Genomic DNA, 20,132 nt, shown 5'->3' with positions numbered 1-20,132 from the left:
CTACGGTGTCTGATTACTTGCGGCGCCATGGATGTCTTCTAGCCGTTTACTAGATGTTGTAACGCTTTAGATGTGGAGCAACAGCTCTTCCGCACCCCAACTAAAAAAAAGTTCAAATGGCGGGCAAACAATATGGCAGACATAGGTGGTCCCAATAGCAAAGTTGTAGAGCACATTCAGATGCATTGGTCGATGAAGTTTTGTGTTGTTCTGATTTACGGTATGGGAGTTATGACCTTTTAAACATGACCCTTTGTTATAGCGCCACCATCTGGCTGACATAGGTGATTTTTAGTGCCTGCGTAGTGGAGGGCCATAGGAACCCACCTACCAAATTTGGTTGCTCTAGGACTTATGGTTGCCGAGCCTCAGACACTTTTAGCGGAGAAAAATAAGAATAATTAAAGCCGCAAGCGGCGTTGGGAGGGGTACAAGCATTGGCACCATCGGGCCCCCTATGGAGCGAAAATGGTTTTGTCCTCATAAGCATATACCTTCACCCAACATATCTACTGAATATCATGATTGTATAAAATATTGATGACTTACGGCCAATTTTGTGCTAAGAGTCGCTGTCGGATTACGTAGTTGCGTCACCATAGATGTGTCCTAGCCGCTTGCCATAAAGGCCTTTACTGTGACCCTTTGTTATAGTGGCACCATCTGGCCGACATAGGTGATTTGTAGTGCCTGAGTAGTGTGGGCCAATAGGAACCCATGTAGGACATGTGGTTGGTGTAGGACTTATGGTTGCTGAGACTCAGAGACTTTTAGCAGAGAGAAATAAGAGTAATCCTAACAGGTGCAATAGCGTTCCTGCAGGTTTGGTGCTTGGAGCCGTAATAAGTAGATAGTATAGATAGGAGTAGTAATGGTTCCTTTTGTGGATGAGGTAGCATGACACGGCTCGTATCCAAGACCTATAGTGTCATATGATAGCACTACTGTTGCACTAGGGTAAAAAATGAGCCTGCTTGAGGTAGACTGTAAAATAGAAATGCGGCTAACAAGTATAAAATGAAGTGTGTAGAGTGTGTTAAGAAAGTTTCCGTAAGACAGTGTGAGAATTATAAAGATTTATTGATTTTTACTGCAATAAGTCCAGTCAATCTCTGCAATGGTGACTGCATATGTAAATTTTGTATTGCATGTAAGCAGTAATAGGGTAAAAGTAATAGTTTATTGGAAAGTATTTTGGGGAATGATACAAAAGAATGGAGATCACAAATAAAATGGCAAGGGATCACAAAGACACAAAGTAAAAGTCTATGCAAATAAAAAAAGTGTGAAAATACAAATGAAAACCATGAATAAAATGGCAAGAGATCACAAAAAACCAAGTTAAAATCTATGAAAATAAAATGTGAAAATGAAAATCAGAATTAAAGAAGGCAATAGATCAGAAAAAGACAGAGTAAAAATTATAAAATGTAATAGAAATGTTGAAAAGAAAGAAAAAAGTAAAATCATAAGTGAAATGGCAAGAGATTACAGCATGCAAAGTGAAAATCTATACAAAGTAACGCACAGGGGCCATCATATTTTACAGGGGTTTGTGAAAAAATATTCCAATGCAGTATCATATGGGAAGGGATCCGGATGGGGTCCATTTATGGAGATGCTCAAGGAGGCAGCCAGGTGTTGTCAAGCTGGTTTTGGAGGTGTGTTTTCACCTGAGGATAAAGCAAAAAGAAAAAGAGGAAGAAAACCAGACAGTGCAGTAACATAAAAAAATGTGTGCTTTTTAAACTGATGCTTTTACCCTGTTCATTGTCGAGAAATGATGTTGACAGATTATACTGGAAACGGGGATAACTAGTGCAATGCATTTACAGAGTATAGCATTTTTCCCCAAAGGTGCTATATATCGATAATTGTGGTGCTGTGTTAACAGTTTACTGTGGTTTTGGGTAAGGCAGTCTTCATCATAAGAAATTTTATTCTGATATTGCTTGTGTTGAAAGTGCTGCGACGGAAACAGCGATAGATGTACCCAGTAGTCACGTGTCCAAAATGTAAACAAGTCAGGTAGTTTTCACGGTAGTTGTATGAGAGTGTGCTAACCTTGACAAGCCAGCTGTATTGTAATGTTAACTTATAGTGATCCTTAGTAGCTAGGCTCCTTACATGCTTGTTAATAACTTATTTGAAGAGTTGGGGGTCTGAGATTGACAGTGTTGTGTTAAGAACATAGATAGATGAACTTAGAGTTAAGTTGAATGCATCAGATATGGGAAATGTGTGCAGAGGTGTTCATGAGACTATTTGTGAAGTCCGGATTGATTGTATTCAGGAATTCAGGCAGCCGTGTTGTCTGTGGAGAAAAGCAACGACAAACCTTCCTATCGTGTATGATTATGTTTTCATTGAGTGTGCACGGAGAGGAGCGGCTATTCAGAGATGGATCTGTTGTCAATGTATTTGTGTGTGTGAGAGAGAAAGAGAGAGAGAGAGAGAGGGGCAAGGAGGGGCTGAGTAAAGCAATGTGCTATGCGCAGCTGTGGAATGAAAGAAGATTTTACTCATTTTAAAGAGTAAAGAAAATATAAAATCAATATGTGGTGGGCTGGCACAAAGAAATCAATGTATCGGAAACAGTAGTGGATGGATTAGTGCAGTTCAGTTCATAGTTGTCTTCAGTTACGTAATGGCATTGGTCTTGTGTTGTAGGCTGCATGAGACCCAATAATTTGATTGAGCATTTGTTGTGTGGAACTTCTGTTGATTTACTGGAAAACATGAATCACAACAGTTATGGAAACTGAAATATGTTTGGATTATTTGAACATCAATTTTATGAACGGTGTTATCTTTGACATATATTTGGTCGATTAAGGTGGCCTTTTCAGTGGTTGCTTGTTTAACAACTTGAGTGTATCCATGTTGCTGCGTAAAATCTTCAACACTTTGTGTAATGAAGAGATTTTCATTGAAGTCGCCCATTATTATTTTCGTTCCCAAGAATGTGTCTAGATGATGAATCAAATCCAGCAGTTTTCTTTTGAAAGTAACCAAACTGTAGGATGGTGGTCTGCACAGGATGGCAATGTTTGCTTCCAGTGGCTTTATGTTGAATGTTAAACATTCAATGTTTAGACATGGCAAATCTGTGATGTTGCAGTGTGCATCATTTTTAAAGTAAACTCCAACACCACCATGCTGCTGTTTTTTCAGTTCCATGAAGATATGTTCAGTGTCATCATATGCAAGTCATCTTGGTTTGCTGTAAAATGAAAAGTTGTTCAGATGAGTGTCTTAGGTAGAATGTTCTTGTTTGAGCCATGTTTCTGTCACACAAATGACGTCAGCTGCCAAATACATGTGATCACATCGAATGTCTGTGATATGAGCAGAAAGTCCTTGAACATTGTGCAGAAAAATTCTGTACATTGTATTGAAGGATTGAAGTGGTGGCTCAATGAATGCAGGCATGTTTTGTATTGAAGTGTGAATTGTGTCATTAGCATATATAGCAGTGGCTTTAAAATCTTCAATGATGAGTCCTTCAAGAGATGTTACACGACTCAGTGCTACATATGCTTGTCCAGAGCTAAACATTTTCTTGAGAGAGACAACAGCTTTCTCCACTGTTAAGCCTTGTACTTTGTGAAGTGCAAGCCCAAGCTAATTTCAGAGCAAACTGACGTCTCACACCACCGTTTGTTATTCTGTCCTCTTCAGGCTAAATTGGTGTGGCTTTTTCCAGTCCAGTTTTTGAAGATGGTTTTTTATTTCGAGCCATTTTTTCAACTTTTTCATTATCAAAGGTGACATATATCCTTGATGGAAAAGTGTCATCATCCTTGTAACATATGTCAGAAACTGTTCCAAATATTCAATTTGCAAGTCCATCTGAAACATCAATGTTTTTCAGTAACATCACACGTGCATGTATGCCAAGATGCAGTGTATTTACCAAACAAGTATTGTAAACTTTGAGATGGTGTCATTTTTCTTTTCAAGCGACCAGTTTTAGCATCCCTGTCAAAATACTGAGCTTCAATGGAAGTGGTATGAGGGCACATTTTGTCCAACATCTGAAAATTATGAGTGTCAACTTGTTGGTTTGTTGCATAAATGTGAAGATCTTCAGTAATTCAGTAATTCTCCTTCTCCTGTCTCACGACTTTTCAGCATGTTGATATTTTGTTGTTGCAGTGGTTGCTTTTTCTTGTGTGTTCTTAAGGGATTCAGCAACTGTGCAAACTGTGTGTCTTTCTGTCTGAGTATTTCTGTTAGTTCTGTTACAGCAAAATGATTTTGCCATAAGTTGACACCACTTGGTTGTGTATACAAGGGTTTTCCCTTGACTGGTGGTAACTGATATAGGTCTCCTACTGCAATGATAGACACTTTACCAAAAGAGGAATAGTCACCTGTTTGTTTGATCTGTCTTAACCGTCCGTGGATATATGTAAGAAGTTTATGATCAACCATGGAAATTTCATCAATAATCAGTATTTGGAGCTTGTTGAGTTTGGCTTTCAAAGTATTAATTTTTTCTTCTGCAAGTGGTTGATATGGTAATGAGACATCTATTCCAATTGAAAAACAATTGTGTATTGTAGCAGCATCAATGTTGTAAGCAGCAACACCAGTTGGAGCAGTCAGTAACACATGCGTGTCATCGGGGTATTCTGATAGCTGTTACAAGATACGAGATGCTTCATAATTGATTGCTTTTATCAGGTGGGACTTGCCTGTGCCAGCTCCTCCAGTGATAAATACATAAAATGGATCTGGGTTTTCGTTGTTGAGTTTTTGTAAACACCACTGCCGAATCTTGTAAAATAATTGCAGCTGTTTTTCATTTAGTGACCGTAGGAGAGACACTGCAGTGTCCTTTTGTAACCCACAGAACCTAGGTTAATCAGTTTCCTCTGTGTTTGTTACATGATTGGTCATTGCTTCCAGACACTGTAGACGGTGTAATTCTGATTCTGGGCAAATTAGCGCCCATGCATCTTTCCAATGGTCCATCTCTGTTTAGATCTTCTTGAGCCTTGTCAATTCCATCAGCTTCTTTTTCAAACAGTTTCTGATTTGTGTCAACCAGAAATTTCACAGCCTTAAGTTCAGTGGTCATGATTTTGACAAAGCCTGTGTGATAGAATTCTTCAAAGGTGTTGAAGTTTGGTGGTTTCAACTCACAATCGTTGTAATGAGGAAGGAATAACTGTAGAATACTGTGGTAATAGTTCTCTGGATTGTTTGTGCGTGAGAAGCGGGCATAACACACAACAGCAGCATCTGTGCGTGTCCTCTTCATTACAAGTCCTTATCCAGTTTTATGGTGTTAGGTGATGACTTGTCTGATTTTGACAGAATTCTGCACTGTGATGCAAAGATTGCCAAACACATTTCCAAAAGGGGGACAAAATGGTGTTCATTGACCTGTCACGTGTGTACCATCTAATGTCCCTCAGATTGCAAGTGTACTTCCAAGACCAGAGCATGATGATTTGATGATCCGTGTGAAATTAAAGAGAAAGTTAACATGCAAAGGCCACTATGAATATCAATATGTAAACACTGCTGCTATTCATAAAGCGTTCTCATATTTGAAACAACATAACCCATGGTATAAAGATATTACCTTCAACAACGAATGGATTAATCCACTGAACAAAATTGAACAATCCAATGAAAATGATGACATAAATCAGCACACGTGAAGCTGTGTCTTTTGACAATGAAAACTGTGTTGAGGTTAATCCAGAAAACGCTAATGATGAACAATCCACTGAAACAACATGACACGGCTCGTATCCAAGACCAATAGTGTCATATGATAGCACTACTGTTGCACTAGGGTAAAAAATGAGCCTGCTTGAGGTAGACTGTAAAATAGAAATGCGGCTAACAAGTATAAAATGAAGTGTGTAGAGTGTGTTAAGAAAGTTTCCGTAAGACAGTGTGAGAATTATAAAGATTTATTGATTTTTACTGCAATAAGTCCAGTCAATCTCTGCAATGGTGACTGCATATGTAAATTTTGTATTGCATGTAAGCAGTAATAGGGTAAAAGTAATAGTTTATTGGAAAGTATTTTGGGGAATGATACAAAAGAATGGAGATCACAAATAAAATGGCAAGGGATCACAAAGACACAAAGTAAAAGTCTATGCAAATAAAAAAAGTGTGAAAATACAAATGAAAACCATGAATAAAATGGCAAGAGATCACAAAAAACCAAGTTAAAATCTATGAAAATAAAATGTGAAAATGAAAATCAGAATTAAAGAAGGCAATAGATCAGAAAAAGACAGAGTAAAAATTATAAAATGTAATAGAAATGTTGAAAAGAAAGAAAAAAGTAAAATCATAAGTGAAATGGCAAGAGATTACAGCATGCAAAGTGAAAATCTATACAAAGTAACGCACAGGGGCCATCATATTTTACAGGGGTTTGTGAAAAAATATTCCAATGCAGTATCATATGGGAAGGGATCCGGATGGGGTCCATTTATGGAGATGCTCAAGGAGGCAGCCAGGTGTTGTCAAGCTGGTTTTGGAGGTGTGTTTTCACCTGAGGATAAAGCAAAAAGAAAAAGAGGAAGAAAACCAGACAGTGCAGTAACATAAAGAAAATGTGTGCTTTTTAAACTGATGCTTTTACCCTGTTCATTGTCGAGAAATGATGTTGACAGATTATACTGGAAACGGGGATAACTAGTGCAATGCATTTACAGAGTATAGCATTTTTCCCCAAAGGTGCTATATATCGATAATTGTGGTGCTGTGTTAACAGTTTACTGTGGTTTTGGGTAAGGCAGTCTTCATCATAAGAAATTTTATTCTGATATTGCTTGTGTTGAAAGTGCTGCGACGGAAACAGCGATAGATGTACCCAGTAGTCACGTGTCCAAAATGTAAACAAGTCAGGTAGTTTTCACGGTAGTTGTATGAGAGTGTGCTAACCTTGACAAGCCAGCTGTATTGTAATGTTAACTTATAGTGATCCTTAGTAGCTAGGCTCCTTACATGCTTGTTAATAACTTATTTGAAGAGTTGGGGGTCTGAGATTGACAGTGTTGTGTTAAGAACATAGATAGATGAACTTAGAGTTAAGTTGAATGCATCAGATATGGGAAATGTGTGCAGAGGTGTTCATGAGACTATTTGTGAAGTCCGGATTGATTGTATTCAGGAATTCAGGCAGCCGTGTTGTCTGTGGAGAAAAGCAACGACAAACCTTCCTATCGTGTATGATTATGTTTTCATTGAGTGTGCACGGAGAGGAGCGGCTATTCAGAGATGGATCTGTTGTCAATGTATTTGTGTGTGTGAGAGAGAAAGAGAGAGAGAGAGAGGGGCAAGGAGGGGCTGAGTAAAGCAATGTGCTATGCGCAGCTGTGGAATGAAAGAAGATTTTACTCATTTTAAAGAGTAAAGAAAATATAAAATCAATATGTGGTGGGCTGGCACAAAGAAATCAATGTATCGGAAACAGTAGTGGATGGATTAGTGCAGTTCAGTTCATAGTTGTCTTCAGTTACGTAATGGCATTGGTCTTGTGTTGTAGGCTGCATGAGACCCAATAATTTGATGTGTGATGCAAAGATTGCCAAACACATTTCGGTAAATGCTTCTGTTTTTGGTCTTCCTTTGTATTTGTCTGTGATGCTGTTCATCCATATGCTGTCTTTTTCAGTGTTAATACATTCAAGTCTTTTCTGAAGAAGATGAAGTGGAAGACTCATTTTGATAGGATGTTCACCAGTTGGAATGAACTGAACCTTTCTTGATCCCTCTTTGAGTCTCATATTTGTTAATCGGTATATGCTCTCTTGTGCAGATACTTCTCGGTTACGAAGATAAACACTGCCAAGTTTCTGTAAGGCTAGTTTGGCATCAATATTATTTGAGGCCTCTTTTTGTGCTCGTTGTAGCAATAATCCCATTTCTCTCTCTTGCTTAGATATATAAGATATTATATGCACAATGCAAGAGTAGGCGTCAACAACATACTGAATATCCATATTTGCATTCCAGCATCTGAGAAGGTGTGTGTTATACTGATTTACCCAAACATCGGATGGTTTTCTCTGTAAAACAACATTGGTTTTTTTGTCATGCATATGTATGCAGCTTCAAACAGCTCCTGGGATATACCAATAGATGCAAAGAGGGAATCTGCAGAGTCAAAAGATATGTCAGCATTCATCACAACTTGCCGTACTCTCTCCATAATCTGTCCTGCAAGTTCCATTGAAAGCCTTGGATGATTGATTTGTTGTTGTGGTTCTTTTCGGTTAGGCTCACTATTGTGGTGCATTTGTTCTTCAGAAATTTTATTCCTTGTGATGAAAGTGTTTTTTGATGGTGGCCGTGGGAAGTTAAAGCGACAGACAGTTTTGTTTTTTCTGCAGCTCTTTGAATGCCTTTTGCTGTGTTGTTGCACAGTAGAGACAATGTCGTGCATTTCCTTATCATCAAGAGGTGGCATTTCAAATGTCACATATTGATCAACAAATGCTACAACATCTGCATCATCAGCGTTTATCAACTTGAGGTGCATTTTCAACCCAGAATAGACAATGAGTATGAGGTGAACCTCGTTGCTGAAATTCCACTCTGTAGAAGTAGTCAACAATTTTTCCAATTGGTTGAGCTGGTGACATGATGACATCTTTAAGGAAACAATGAAAGCGATAATCAAACATTCTGGCAGCTGTTACGGGATTCTTTCTCAAGAGATCACATCTTTCTGACCAGTCCAGATCATCAGCATTTATGTTTCCCTTCTAGCCGGAGGAAAATTTCCAATGTCTCTTTCCATCGCATGTCACCTGAAGAAAATGAACAAAACCATGTTGGGATTCCAAGTTGTCTGACCATTGCAAAAAGATCTTTCTGCTTTCCAGAAAGCAGGTGTGCCTCTGATAGGTTTCATGAATTTGTATCCCTCGTCAAAATTAAGAATTCTTCGAAGTGAATCTTTGTTCATTAGCATATCTGATGTAATTTTTCTGCCAGAGTCGTATCCTTTTCTTAGTGCAATAGATACATTTGAGACCACTTGGTTAATCTCAGATAAGTATTGTGCATAAAAAATGTAGTCCAGGTTCTTTGCAAATCTTCCATCTGCATTGAGTATCCGGTTATTGAAATATCTACACAAGGTCAGCTTTTCTTCCCTAGTATCATTAAAAGTATCGGTTCCTTTGGGGAAAAGAACAGGAAAGCATTTTGATTCATTGCCTTCATTGGTTAATAATCTGACTGGATTGTTGTCTTGTGCTGGGGCCAGAGACAAAATTCCATCAAAGTGCTGATCCATCACCTCTTGGACAATATCAACAGGTTGTAAACATGTATCATTGAACATTCCATGTCGCTGTGTATCATGTATTGATTCATCAATGTCTTCATCATCTGGTTTTGTTTCAGTGGATTGTTCATCATTAGCGTTTTCTGGATTAACCTCAACACAGTTTTCATTGTCAAAAGACACAGCTTCACGTGTGCTGATTTATGTCATCATTTTCATTGGATTGTTCAATTTTGTTCAGTGGATTAATCCATTCGTTGTTGAAGGTAATATCTTTATACCATGGGTTATGTTGTTTCAAATATGAGAACGCTTTATGAATAGCAGCAGTGTTTACATATTGATATTCATAGTGGCCTTTGCATGTTAACTTTCTCTTTAATTTCACACGGATCATCAAATCATCATGCTCTGGTCTTGGAAGTACACTTGCAATCTGAGGGACATTAGATGGTACACACGTGACAGGTCAATGAACACCATTTTGTCCCCCTTTTGGTAAAGCAAGCATCTTCATAAAAGGAATGTTTATTGCAATCAAATGTTGTTCCAACAAATTTAAGTTCTTCAGCTGTGGTGGAATGGGATCCAAAACCAAATTATTGGTTTCCGGAGGCATTCTGCCATCAAGAAGTTTTCTGTGACGTGTAACAAATCCACAGTGTACTATTAGGATCTGTACAGTGTTTTACAGAGGTGCTTTCGCATTTGTGAAGGTACGTTTCAGTGATGCATTTACTGGCTAATGAAGCTATAGCATTCCCTCTTTTTCCATATGTGGCTTTGTTACATTGTATGACTTGATGTTTAAACAATTGTTGATGGCATATGGAGCACAAATATTGGGGACCAGTCCTAACCTTGTCTTTGAATTCTTGAACAATGTAGTCCATTTGTTGTCTTTGTTTCTTTGATTCAATCCTTCTGGTAATATTGTACTGTTTCAGATTTTCCTTGTGTTGTTGATCAGTGGCATATTTGTCTATGCTGTATTGTTTCGTACTTGCACGGTGTCGTTGATCAGTGGCATATTTGTCTATGCTGTATTGTTTCACAGTTGTGCGGTGTTGGTCATGAGTGGCATATTTGTCTATGCTATATTGTTTTGTACTTGTGCGGTGTTGGTCATGAGTGGCATGTTTGTCTATGCTGTATTGTTTTGTACTTGCACGGTGTTGTTCATCAGTGGCATATTTGTCTATGCTGTATTGTTTTGTACTTGCATGGTGTTGTTTATCAGTGGCATATTTTTCTATGATGCACTTTTTCTTATTTGCACGGTGTTGTTCATCAGTGGCATATTTGTGTGCACTGTTTTGTTTCACATTTGTCCGGTGTTGGGCATCAGTGCCGTATTTGTTTATGCTGCCTTCTTTGACAGTTTTCTTGTAGTTTTCATCTTCATTGTATCATTTAATTCCTCTTTTATTTTTTGCATTTCGGAATTGTTTGTTTATTTCATATTGTTTGTTTTTTCTGTCAAGCTCACGTCGACTTGATGAACTCCTTATCTGATGTGACTGAGGGCATTCATTGGATTTGTTGCAGAGTTTAGTGCATAGGTCAGAATTGTGTTGCTTAACGCATGTAACTACTTCGTAATGAGACGCGTTGCAGTGTTTTAGGTATATAGCTGTGTGAACTGTCTTTCCATTTGCTGTGGAATACTTGAACCACTTGTTGCGACTGTATGTTAAAACATCAACTCCAAAGAGATCTGCAGCTGCTTGTATTTCCACCTCAGTTGCCCAAGTTTGAACATATTTCATACGTGATGCTTTCACATAGTTTTCAACAGAAAAATATCCATCTATGGGAATAGGAGCATACTGTGATGCGTTTGTTTCCATATGTTTAACCACAGCTAGTCAGATTTTTCTGTGATGACCTTCACTTCCACTAATGGAAAATGACAAAGCTCTGAAAAAGCAGTTACCATCACCTACAATAGCCTTTGTCTCACAAGGATCATTCATTGGGACATTCATTGGAACTGGTTCTTGTGTATCAACATATTCAGGTGAGTTGTGGATGATGTTAATTTTTTAACAAAGTGGTTTTTTTGCTCCATAGTGAAAGGAGAGAATGTGAGACATGGGCTTTCCATTTCATTGACAAAAACAACTTCATCTGCACTTGGATTAGGCATTGTTGGATTGCTCTTAGATTTCATGTCGTAATGTAATTGACATTGTTTTGATCAGCTCAAATGTACTATCAGCCTTTGAAATGGCTTTTGACAGCCCTTGCATACATCTAGGGAAGTTATTGTTGTAGGGAAGGGTATCACTGGTATTACTGCCTTCATCTAAATTCTGGGATTTAGGAGCGTAATTTTGAATCTGGACATTACTGGTGGTAGCTGCAAGCTCTGTTCTTTTCTGGTTTTATGTGGTCTGTGTACATATGGTTTTATTTGTTATGGGACAATCTCTTTCTGTGTTGTGTAAATCATTTCCAATGAGCTCAAACATTTGTGCTAAAGACCTAGGAGTCTTATACGTGCCAGTCTTGTATGCATCCACCAAAACAATTGTTTTGTCAACATCAACATTAGAAACAGGAATGAGGCTTTCAAAATGATGGCCATTGTATGCAAACACCAATGGAACATGAGTATCTTGCATTTGCTGGATCTATTGCATCAGCAGATATTACATATATTCGACTATGAGTTTGAGCAGTTGTTGTTTTCCAAGGTGTGTTGAAAACAAGGATATCTTTCTTAGTAGTATGAGCACAACTAAGGATAGCCATATCACCAAAATAGTCAAGGTCATATTGGTTAGTTGTTTGAAAAATTTGCCATGCTTCTCTCCACTGCTGTTCTGTATATACGTTTGGATAGTATGGAGATACCTTAATTTTCTGTTCACCTACAGTATTCCAGACCTTTCTATAGTGCGCAGGCCTTTCTGTCCTGCAAAACATTCTCTTGCATTTATGCTATCAATAATGGATTCATACAAGCAATTGCCATTGGCCTTGTTTGGATTGCCACTTCTAAGTTGGATACCATGCTGCTCTATGTTAATTGCCGTCTGAAATATTGAGTTGCCTTCACCTGTACATCCTCTTATGTGGTTCTTGCCCTTTCTTATGACAAGTACTGCAGCCGGTCTGCTGTTTATTTCCTTTTGTTTGTTTTCAATATCAGCATGCGCTACTGTCTGTAAGCACATTGTCTTGTTATGGCCTGAATCTCCCCCACTTGTGTCATGCACAGAAGGCATCCCCCCTTTGTTGTCCTGTGTATTTGGTGTCTTACTTGCCAATGATTTCACCCCATTTGGCTCACAAGCTATTGGCAATGTGTTGTCATCACGTACTTCTGCAATACTAAACTTATTGGGACATTCAAAAGTGGGCTGGAAGGGAACACAGAAATTAGATACCATCACCCAGCTATATACCCTGTGTATGTGTTGTGTATCCTGAAGCCCTTTGCCTACTTCTGAAGGCATGTGACCCCCTTTGCCCTGACCAACAACACTTCCTTCATCCCTACCAAACTTCTGTTTCTGTACTATTTGACTAGCCAACTCCTGTTTCAGTGCTCTCTCAGTAGGCAACTCCTGCTTCTGTTCTGTCTGTGTAACACTGGTGTGTATGTTTCCCATCTTTCTCCTCCTTACTACCTTGTCCCTAACATCTTCTTGTCCTACAACTTCTTTGACCCTGTCAACTACTACCAAAGGCCTACGACCCACATGCCCTGAACCAACAGCACTTTGCTTTTTGATGTGCAGGGATTTCTTCTCAGCCACGGACTGAGGTGCTGGGTCATGGACAGGCTTGGTGTTCTGGCGGTAGGCCGAAGGGTAACATAGGACGTATGTGTCAAAGATGTGTTCCATCCTACCCCCGTTGACAATTCGCAGTAAACACAAGTTGATGTTAGGAGTTAATTATGTTGAATACTTACAGAATACTTTTTAGAAAACGTAATTGAACAGTTCAACAAAGTGAATACATCAACAGAAACGTACTTGCTGTATGTCAACAAACAGTCCTTTGGCAGCATGCTGACGTATACAAACCTGCATCCTCACATCTAGAAACAAGCACAAACAACATGACTTAAATGAAATATGGGTCTCCAACGTAACAGTAACATATCGGGACACAGACACATTGGCATGCAAGAATTACCTGGAACAGTAGGCACCAGACGTGTCCATTGGTCATGGTCGAAATACTTAATTTTAACAGCTGCACAAAAGAACATACAGACGTATGGGTTTAGAAAAACCAAAAAAAAAGAGAAAAAAACAGCGACACAACATAGTTCAAACATTGGACACCACTAACAATGGACAATTTTATGTAACACACAGAGCAGTTATTACCTGGAAAGGGCCGATAGGATGTTGCTGAGCGTTGAGATGGATCAACACACTAGCTGTGATGAAGTACCATGCTCCTTCTTGTTTTTGTGGAAGCATCGTTTGAGTGTAGGATGCACTCTAAGTGGCACAGGATTGACAGGGATGTGCAGGATGCTGTATGAAGTGATCCAAATGAAGTCCGCAAGGAGAGGCATACCTTGGTCATCACTTAGGTGTACCAGATCATGACATCACAGATGCCTTAAACAAAAAGGAATGACAATAATAATTAAGTCCCAGAGAAACATGTATAAGAATGTACTATGTACTCCAAGAACAGTGATGTTGTATCGACAGCTTCTTGGAATATACCTTTTGGATGGCTGGAAAACATTGTTTGTTGAGAAGTACCGCACCCCCATCTTTGCTGCAACTCGGTGATATTCCTGTTTTAGCAGAAGCTGGTACTCCAGTGTTGCATGTACATGTGGTATGGGGAAATCCACCACAAACACCTACAAATAACAAATTGCTATTAGCACTAAAACAAAACCTACTTAATTTCTGTGACTATTACTACTCCCTTTGAGAACACATAACATTCTACTGAAGGACATTACTGCCTTTGTCTGAGTGTGTTAATGATTTCACACATACCTTGTTTGGCTAGTGTTGTAATGCAACACTGAGGAGAGTCCCAAAGGCCCTGGCAGCCTCCTCAATAGTGCAATTGGAGGTCATGTTGTTCCCTGGAGCAAGCAGAAACACTACATCCAGAGTACACAAAGTATCACCAAGATGGGAGATCTCCAAACGCAACGCTGTTGCATCTCCTCCAGGTGTGGCCATAAAACCAAAGGACAGCCGACCCTCTGGCATGTTCACAACTCCATCAGCAAAAGGTCTGAGATGGGAATCGCCAACAACGAACACAAACCACATAAAGAAAACACAAATCAAACATGTTACTACAGGAAGCAAAAGATAAATCAAACATGTTAATAAATACGCTAATGAATGTTGTTACAACACTAAGCGATGTAACAACCTTGCATGTATCCAATTATATTGTATGACATGCTATACAGTACATAACACAGTATTAGATGCTATAGACTACATAAGGCACTTTTGCGTACATCACCTCTTTCTCATTGGTGTGACATTTGTCTTGTCTCACAAGTCTTGTGCTGATGCCCACTGATGTCTGACACAGGCCATTGACGAACTTTAGGACGTGAGCCACACTCTGCCATGGCTGAACAGGAAGAACTATATTAACTTCATGCCACATAAAAAACAGCATTACTGCTGCTACTTGTTGTTTGCACATCAAAGTCATTGACACCTGATACAATGTTACATGTTCACACTGTGATGATCCGTTTGCCATGAACATGGAGGCCACTTAAGACACGTTTCGACCGCAGGAACTTTCCCCAGGAACTAGGGACCTTTTGAGGAACTCACTGCGTTTCCACTGCAGGAAACAGGGTGTAAATTAAGTTCCGAGGACTGTATTTTACCTCCAAAAAAGTCCCTGCTCGGGGGGTAGTACTTTCCAAAAGTACAGGAACTTTTGGGGTGGGGCGCAGGCGCTGAATATTTCTGATTGGTCGACTACTCGCAGTATTTTATTTCAACCGCCATTTTTAAAAATCTGCAGCCGAAAACAGATTTATTTCCATAATAATAACTTGAATTCAAACTTGTATGTTATGCGGCGCAGTAGACTACTTTTGGTTATAGCCTGCCAATGTCTTGGAACAGATGAGAAATTAAAAGACTGAGGATTATAACGTGTGCTCTTCTGTTCTTTTCTTGCTTTAGTATTCGTTTTATAAAATGTTAGGCATTCGTGCTGGAACAGCATATTACGTACCAAAACATTCAAACGGTTTAATTCGGTTGCTGAATATTTTCTTCCGGATTTTCATTTTTAGCCCGTTATATTTGACTCAAAACGTTTGACACAGTTATGTGAGGTATGCGGTAGTTCTGCGTAATTTACATTGGGGATACAGTAAAAGCAAACTGGAAATCACCTTCCGCACTTTTTGTCAGGGTAAAATAACAGATTAATTCTAGTAATCATCCCTTTTGCTTTTTCAGACTGCCATAATTTTACTCTTCGATTCTTCAGTTCCATAAAAAGACCAGGAAGACTAGACATGGACTCTAATTTATGGTGCATGGTAGGGTTGAGCCGAATACTCGGTTGAAACGAGTATCCGGTACGGATAATGTACTTTTTACGAGCATGAGTACCATCCGAGTAAAATGTGTCAATATCCGCACTCGTGGTGAAGGAAATTCCTCCTTAACCATATATAGTCATTATTGGTAACCCGTTGTATAAGTGGAATAAACCCCTCCGGGCTGTCCCGTTATTGGAAAATAATGTACTTCGGTGGCAGTATGGAGTTACAGAAGAAATCATAGGACAAATTTGCGTAATCGTCACGGGACTTTAGACCGCGGTGGAAACACAGACAACAATGGGCTGAAGGAACCTTTTAGTTCCTTGAAAAGTAGTTCCTGGGACTAAAAGTTCCAGGTACTTTGGGTGGAAATGCGGCTTTAGTCCTTCCGTTCATCTCATAATCTGCCTTATAGCTTCATTAAAATAAAGAGCAAACAACAACTTTCACCACTTAGCGCACATGCCAAATCTGGCCAATCCTTAGCCATTTAGGGGGTACCCTATTTAAAGCTTTGTAACCCCAGATGTGAACACCACAGACACTTGAAAAATGGTTTAAATGAAGCAAGACATTTGTACCATTTAGTATACTAGCTATTAGATTACTTTATATTCATAATTGTGGAAGAAATAAAGTGGCACAAATGCAACTGTCTAGGCAAAAAATCTAAAATGAATTTGCTGTTTTTTAGTTCGCGATGAAATACTGGGAGATTGCATATATGCAGCAGGTTAAAGTATACCAAAACGTTCTTGACCACAAGTTCATAAAATGTAAGGGTGGATATGTAGAAGTACTACAGATCTAAGAAGCAAAAGCTAACAGTGTACCCAGCATCTCCAAATCTACCTAAAATGTCTGAATTATGCATTGCTGCAATTCACAACAAATTCACATATTTCACTACAAATCAACTGTTTTCACTGAAGGAACTCACTGTGCATCATTTTCAAGTGGTACTTACAAGCTTTCTGTCAGTACAGTGGTCTAAAATAGCTAGGGGTCCAGAAACAAATCCAAAATCTCTCCAAAAAGGAATATAATGTTTTTTGTCCACTGTAAAGCATATACGTGAGCCCCTTATGAAGGTTTAAGATGATATCAGATTTAAACATAATGCACAAATATTGTCACACAATGCTGCACAGTACCTAAAAGTGTAATGAACTCTTGTATGTATTTCTACACTCCGTACTCTCGCATGTTTTCTTGTATGGGAATGGGACAATATGAAAACAATTTTCAACGCTCCACCACGTTTTGGCAATGTTCCAACCAGAGACTGTACAAAATATGGACAAAGCTACTGTGACGTCACCCATTGACTCTCCGTGGGTCTCTAAAACACGTTTTGAAGCTCAATGGCGGGCGCGGCCATGTTGTCGATTTGGAGCCAAAACCATAGAGTTAAGCGGTTCTGTGATTTTTGCAATGTGACTGACATTCCGGTGCGGAAAAGCCCATCAACCTGAATGAACGATTGCAGAATGAACTTGAGGCTAGCTGACTGTCTGCCGTTATGTTTTAAAATATATTACCACGTTATATGTATGACATTAATAATACAATTATGTTCAGTTATCTTCAATTTATGTTTCTCAGCAAAACAAATATGCTTATAGCATATCAGCTTGCCAGTGAGCTAGGTAGGCTATCCGTGGTTAGCTCACGCATTAGCAATATGAACCACAGGGGAAGAACATCGACTACACTGATGGTCAATCAATCAGAGATGTGTAGGCTACTGGTGATTTTTAGGCTGATTTTCATATAACTGTCTGGTAGACCTGCTGTTAACCGAGCAAGTTATCATCATAGGTTTTCACCACAGTCAGTTAATGAGCCAGTAACTGCTACTACTCCTCCATCGCCGTTTGTGGTGTTCACTTGCTGGGTGACGCTAGCTGACCGATCGTTCGCAAGTCACTTTTTACCGAATAAAAATTAACACTGTCAGCGGTGATTAACAAATCTACCAAGTATTTTAATAACTGATCTGTAGGCGTGTAAATAGCCTATATGACAATGCACTTTGTACAGCAAGTATTCCACCTGGTGCATGCCGACAAAAATAATGTACATTGAATTTCTAATTATTATTAGGCTATTTTTTTTTCTTGTAGATCATCAAAACCAATGGAGAAAAGCCAGTATACGCAAGGAGCCCCCAGGACCCATTCTGAGAACCACTGTCTTAAATGCTCTTGTCGGTCTCCTAAATGCTAAATCACGTTCCTTTCTAAATGCCAGTCTTACAAAGATGGTTAATTTCGTTAAATTGTGTGTGTGTGATTTCATCGTGTGTTGTATGTTATCCAGCAAATAAACCTTAAGACTCTTAATTCGCTTCGTGAAACTGAACATTTTGCAGTGTTTATCCCAAAATTGGGATTATAGTAGCTTTGTCACATTACATTACATTACATTACATTATAGGCATTTAGCAGACGCTCTTATCCAGAGCGACGTACAACAAGTGCATGCTTCACATGCGTGAAGCATGGCCTAGGTAGACGTTTACAGAATGTACACATCTGACAAGCCCTCAAACACGTTTGACAGATTGAATATTTGCCGGTTAGGGTTAGCTAGCTAGTCAAATGGCTTGGTAGCCGAAGTTGCAAACTGTTTTAGCATAGGCTACTGGACTACCAAATATAGCAAGCTGATTACGCTTTCTGCCAACTAATTATTTGGTTATGTAGGCTAAAGGAAATAGTAAAAATGACTCGGCTACCGAAAAACTTCAGAGGAGGATTATTTTATGGTCGTCTAGTGCAGCTGTAAATAGCACACGTCATAATGAAATCACTATGAAATGGGATGCCTGCATTTTCTGACTTCGCAGTAATCTGTACCTCATTGGTCCATAACAAATATTATAACAGTGCCTAAATGACACAATAAATCATGAAATCGACCCAAGGACAGTCATAAGACGAATAAAATACACATATTGTGACTATTTTTTCTAATGAGAAAAAATTATTGACTTTGTATTTTTACCGCATTTGTACCATAGACTTGCATGGAAACCGGATATGAAAACACCTATACTGGAGCCAACCGTGGTGGCGCTAGTGAGCAACCCGGAACAACAAGACCAAGAAATGAGCTTCAAAAACGAAGTCTGGTTTTGGCCGCTTGGTTCCAACACTCTCCTCATCACTGTTGTATGCGCCACAAAAAAGATGACACTACTAAGTAACGCTTACATTACCTTGTGAAATATCCACATTATGTAATACCACTAACCTATTTAAACACACTCAATTTGAAAAATAACGTTCATACCCAAAATATTTTCAGCAGTAATACTTACATAGCAATAATGTGTTCAGTAGATAGAGACAAAGACAGTAAATCAATGACAGTTCTATCCGGTTCGGTTTTCTCCAGAAAACGATGTCAGATAGCTGTATCAGCAAACATATGGCTTAGCTATACCCCGAACGCCTCAATAATAAGTAGCCTACTTTCCAAGAAATTACACAATATTGTTGACAACGTTCCGTTAGGTGCAGCGTCTTTACTGCTACCACAGAGTAAATGTGAAAGTGAATTGTCGAGTACGCTGGCTTATAAAACGCTATTCCAAAAGCAAAATTAGACATGTTATACATCGTTAGAAAGCTTATATTGTCCTACTGAAGAAATGAATTGTCAATTGGCCAGACTGTACTAAAAAGGGCGACAACGCCGTAAAGAACACGTGTGGTATTATGCACAGCTATTTTGGAAGGTACCCAGGCATCACAAATGCATGTATATTTCACAAACTGATTGTCCAAGACAATATATGACCACTCAGACTCAAAAGGGACATCTCTATGCGTAAAACCAATGCGCATTCACTATTTAGTCGCAGATACTGACTATATAGAATGACATGGTATAATTTCTTAAAACGTCTCGTTGGTTGGATTTGCATTAATTATTGCGATCGCAAGATCGCGATTTCCTGGAGGGACTAAAAAGTGGCACCGAAACGAGGAACCGAAATTTGCGTAGTGATTCGGTCCGGTCGGTGCTGACCATACAGGAACCGGTGCCATTAACGTACCGGTTTTCGGTACCCAAACCTAGTTATAAGTGATAAGACTTGTATCTGAACTGATTTACCCTGACAAGAACAACAAACATGATATAACAGGCCAATAGATTGTAACTGTTTTATGTATCCCCTCAAACACATTCATTATGTTTTTATGCGAACATTCACTTTGATGTCTTGACATCCGAAGCGACTGAATGCATTCACATTCCACAAATAACTGGTAACAACATTTATAGCAGAAAACATGCACACGTCATAAACAATTTGCT

The 20,132-nt window shown here is 39.0% G+C and overlaps 1 pseudogene; it reads right to left on the bottom strand.

Moving 5' to 3' along the window:
- Positions 1-7,406: 7,406 nt before the first annotated feature.
- Positions 7,407-13,131, bottom strand: LOC118230176 (annotated as a pseudogene).
- Between the last annotated feature and the right edge of the window lie 7,001 nt (positions 13,132-20,132).

Source organism: Anguilla anguilla, chromosome 6 (assembly GCF_013347855.1).
Source record: "Anguilla anguilla isolate fAngAng1 chromosome 6, fAngAng1.pri, whole genome shotgun sequence".
Lineage (NCBI taxonomy): Eukaryota > Metazoa > Chordata > Actinopteri > Anguilliformes > Anguillidae > Anguilla > Anguilla anguilla.
Note: the sequence above shows the minus strand (reverse complement) of the source record. Positions and strands in the feature narration are given on the sequence as shown.